General features: G+C 41.5%; 1 non-coding gene across 1 annotated transcript; it reads right to left on the bottom strand.

Annotated features, from left to right (window-relative positions):
- Positions 1-782: 782 nt before the first annotated feature.
- Positions 783-855, bottom strand: Trnag-acc. Its single transcript has one exon. It is a non-coding gene; the product is annotated as a tRNA-Gly (tRNA).
- Positions 856-5137: the final 4282 nt, after the last annotated feature.

Below are 5137 nucleotides of genomic sequence, written 5' to 3'. Positions count from 1 at the left end.
AGCACACCAGCATCGGTTGTCAAGCAATGCCAGGGGGACAAACACACGACAGGCTTCTTTCAGTTTCCGTCTACCAAATCCACTCACAAGGCATTGGTCGGCCCGGGGCTATAGCAGAAGACACTTGCCCAAGATGCCACGCAGTGGGACTGAACCCGGAACCATGTGGCTGGTTAGCAAGCTACTTACCACACAGCCACTCCTGCGCCTATTACTATTTGTTTCCTTTTTTACTAATCTTTCAGATATCTCTCTTGGATTGAATGGCTATGTCTACGTTACCCTTACACCACCATAACACATGGTCTAGATGGAATCTTACCCCTTCAACTGACCTAGACTGTGAAGTGTGGTAGTGAAATAACTGTATATATGCTATACAAATATGTCACAATCTGACTGACATCTGTTGTTTTGTCGTTTGTCTATCCTTTTATAGACGTATATGTATACATACATATACATACACATATATATATATACATCATCATCATCATTGTTTAACGTCTGTTTTCCGCGCTAGCATGGGTTGGACGGTTCGACTGGGTCTGGGAAGCCAGGGGCTGCACCAGGCTCCAGTCTGATCTTGCAGAGTTTCTACAGCTGGATGCCCTTCCTAACGCCAACCACTCCGCGAGTATAGTGGGTGCTTTTTACGTGCCACCTGCACAGGTGCCAGGTGGGGGGTGCGGCATCGGCCACAATTGGTTGGAGCTTTTAACGTGCCACCGGCACGGAAGCCAGCCAAGGCGGCGCTGGCAACGGCCAAAAAAAGTCTCACTAGGTTCCAGCGAGTTTCGAACTCACGACCTTCTGCGTGGTAAGCAGATGTGATAACCACTACACCATGGAACCTTGACATATATATTATCACCTCTGCCTTAGCAAAGGCAGAGGTATTGTTTTCAGCTGTGTTTGCTTGTTTGTCTGTGGACAAGATATCTCAAGAACTTCAGAATGGATTCAGATGAAACTTTCAGGGATGATTGACCTTGTAATTATTTTACTAAGCCCAGTATTGTTACATTTATTGATATGCCTAAATGTAGAGTAATGATTAGATATTCTTTTCGACAACTGAGATGAAGAACTACCTATATAAAAAAGTGATGTCAGAACCAGAAGTAAGTTTACATTGATGAATAGAGGTTCTAGTCTTAGAATTACTGCTAAGAAAACGATTGCGATTGAAGTTGGCTTTACTTGTTTCAGTCATTTGACTGCGGCCATGCTGGAGCACCGCCTTTAGTCGAGCAAATCGACCCCAGGACTTATTCTTTGGAAGCCCAGTACTTATTCTATCGGTCTCTTTTGCCGAACCGCTAAGTGACGGGGACGTAAACACACCAGCATCGGTTGTCAAGCAATGCTAGGGGAACAAACACAGACACACAAACATATACACACACACACAAACATATATATATATATACATATATACGACAGGCTTCTTTCAGTTTCCGTCTACCAAATCCACTCACAAGGCATTGGTCAGCCCGGGGCTATAGCAGAAGACACTTGCCCAAGATGCCACGCAGTGGGACTGAACCCGGAACCATGTGGTTGGTTAGCAAGCTACTTACCACACAGCCACTCCTGTGCCTGTTAATATTATTTAAAGAATGGTTAATGTTAACGAAATTCATGTATTTTCATTAAGTGGATTTGTATCTAACAACTTATCATTATGCAAAGAGATGATTTGTGAAAGATTTTTGTGTTAGAAAAAAATCTATCCTAATTCCGTGTGACTTAATAATATATTTACATATTCATCTTACTTGTATTATTGACATGCTAATCATTCTTGAGGTTTTCGATTTTCTTGTGGTGAAGCTAGCCATTTCCTTCCATTTCACTATTGCTTATTGTTGTCCTTAGCTGTTATTTCGACTCCTTTGTGGTGAAGCCAGCCACACTTTGATCACTCATGGCTGTAAGACTATAAAAACATATGGCTTTCCTCCCAAACCTTCTTTCTTACTGTGCTATTAGATACCATCATATCATGACATGAAATGTCCAACCTCTAAGCTAAAAAATTCTCTCGCTTTTTAATCGTTCATCATTCTCTTCATTTATTTAACTTGTATTGGATGGAAGCACTCCATCGGTTCCGACGACAAGGGTTCCGGTTGATCCGACCAACGGAACAGCCTGCTCATAAAATTAACGTGTAAGTGGCTGAGCACTCCACAGACACGTGTACCCTTAACGTAGTTCTTGGGGATATTCAGCATGACACAGAGAGTGACAAGGCTGGCCCTTTGAAATACAGGTACAACAGAAACAGGAAGTAAGAGAGAGAGAGAGTTGTGGTGAAAGAGTACAGCAGGGATCACCACCATCCCCTGCCGGAGCCTCGTGGAGATTTAGGTGTTTTCGCTCAATAAACACTCACAACGCCCGGTCTGGGAATCGAAACCGCGATCCTATGACCGTGAGTCTGCTGCCCTAACCACTGGGCCATTGCGCCTCCTTAACTTGCATTACTAACATGCTAAACGATCCTGGGTTAAATTAACTTCGTAATCTTAATGCAAAGCTAGCCCGTACTTCGATTTTTCACGAGGCGCCCACCTTTTCCTGTCCCCACCACCAATACTGGAAATACCTTCTCTCGTATACCAGCAATCTATTCTCGCTACCGTGAAATCACCTTCCTTTTCCCTCATACTGAAAACTCCCGCAGAGCTCTGCCTCACTTTTGCACCAGATGATCTAGATAACTCCGTCCCTCACTCCCTTCCAAACCATCTTCCTCCTTTCTCTCACCCTCTCTCCATCTCTTTCTCTCCCCATCACTCTTTCTCTCTCTCTCTCTCTCTCTATATATATATATATATATAAATAGATGAGTGTATTTTTACCTTGTTAACAATTAACACGGAAAAAATAAATGAATAGTTACCAGGGCAGCAAAAATCTCACAAGTAAAGGTGTTGTAACTCCTTGTTTATAAAGGTAGAAACTTTGTGTTTACGTTGAATATTTTGAATAATATATGAATAAATAAATGGAGTTTAACGCAGGTGTAATCAAATATTTTTACTTTCGAATTTTCGAAACATGTGTCGAAAGTAAAATATTTGATTACACCTGCGTTAAACTCCATTTATTTATTCATATATATATATTATATATATATATATATAATTAAAAAGTAATGTAATATTACATTACAAAGTATATATCATAAACAATTATTTATTAAAGTGACGGTATGTTGTCAACTTAATGTGACAGTCCCATGAAGGGAAGAATGCTACTGCTATTTAGCCCTAGGAAACACCATTTCCTGTTGGCCTTGACACATTTCCTGTGTCCTTATGTTTTCAAAGGGGAGATAAGCACTTCCACCCAGCAAAACCAGCAAGCAGGGACTAGTTTCAGAGTCATTGCTCATCATCAGTCTGGAGTAGCATGGCTTGCTAGCTGCCGATGTCTATTTGCCTTTGAAAACATATATATTTCAAGTGAAATACATTCACTGATTTTCGAAAATAGAAGTAATACATTTCTAAATCTCTCAACAAGTTTCATATTATAATTAAGAGGGTTTCAAAATCCCTGACATGTTTAGAAATAACAATCAAAAACCACTATAAAGCCACTATCATCACTCATTATATCTCTTCATAATAAATGCTGTCTTCAGACGACATGACATAAAATCCACAACTTGCAAAAAAAAGGTTAATTCTCTATTGCAACTTCGATGTTAGGAACCTATTAAGGGTCCCATTCGTCTCTTCAGGGGAATATTCCTATAGATAGAAATTGATACAAGACCTTACCTTGGAGCTTACATGTATCTTGACCGACAAGTAGTGTCCTTTGTACAACGTGTGGTCACGTATTGTCTTGCAAGAGAATTGGCTTGTCTCTATTGACCTATCTCGGTTGTTTAATTGCAAGTTCACTCATCATTTCATCCAATTGGCTGATGTATGCATCCGCTGTAATTGACTTACCAGGTCTCATGAAACTATAGTGGATGACACCAGCACTGGACCATCAAACAGACACCATTAACTTTTTTTACTGAATATTCTTTTTTGGATTGTGTTTTGGCACTTTGTATCTATCCAACAACCATGCAGAACCCTTGTTGAAAAGAATTCGTTTTTCATTACACGTAACAATGCATTGCAAAAATGGTTTGCTTTTATGCCATGGGCACATAAAAAAACACCACCCGAGTGTGGCCGTTCGCCAGCCTCGTCTGGCACCTGTGTCGGTGGCACATAAAAAGCACCCACTACACTCACGGAGTGGTTGGCGTTAGGAAGGGCATCCAGCTGTAGAAACACTGCCAGATCTGACTGGCCTGGTGCAGCCTTCAGGCTTCCCAGACCCCAGTTGAACCGTCCAACCCATGCTAGCATGGAGAGCGGATGTTAAACGATGATGATGATGATTGATGATGATGACAGCAAAGAACAGCAAGTTTCAAGACAATGTATCAGTTGATGCTCATTCAGTTCGTGTAGCACCCAACTGTCCAGCTTCTTTATCTTACCAATTTGTTTCAGATGGTTCAATACAGTTGGAATCGAAACATCAAACTTTGCTGCTAACTCACACATAGTTTGAGATGTATCCACTTGCACTACATTTTGCGGCTCATCATTATTCATCTTGGTCTCAGGTCTACCACAGGGCTGATTTTCAAGAGTAAATTAATCAGACTGGAACTTCTCAAACCATCGACGTACAGTGGTGTAGATGTATATATGGAAGCACTCCGTCGGTTACGACGATGAGAGTTCCGGTTGATCTGAATCAATGGAACAGCCTGCTCGTGAAATTAACGTGTAAGTGGCTGAGCACTCCACAGACACGTGCACCCTTAACGTAGTTCTCGGGGATATTCAGCATGACACAGAGAGTGACAAGGTCGGCCCTTTGAAATACAGGTACAACAGAAACAGGAAGTAAGAGTGAGAGAAAGTTGTGGTGAAAGAGTACAGCCTCGTGGAACTTTTAGGTGTTTTCGCTCAATAAACACTCACAACGCCCGGTCTGGGAATCGAAACCGCGATCCTATGACCGCGAGTCCGCTGCCCTAACCACTGGGCCATTGCGCCTCCACAGATGTATATATATATATATATATATATGTGTACATATACAC

Source organism: Octopus sinensis, linkage group LG6 (genome assembly GCF_006345805.1).
Source record: "Octopus sinensis linkage group LG6, ASM634580v1, whole genome shotgun sequence".
Classification (NCBI taxonomy): Eukaryota; Metazoa; Mollusca; class Cephalopoda; order Octopoda; family Octopodidae; genus Octopus; species Octopus sinensis.
The sequence above is the reverse complement of the archived record's forward strand: the minus strand, read 5'-3'. Positions and strand labels throughout refer to the sequence as shown.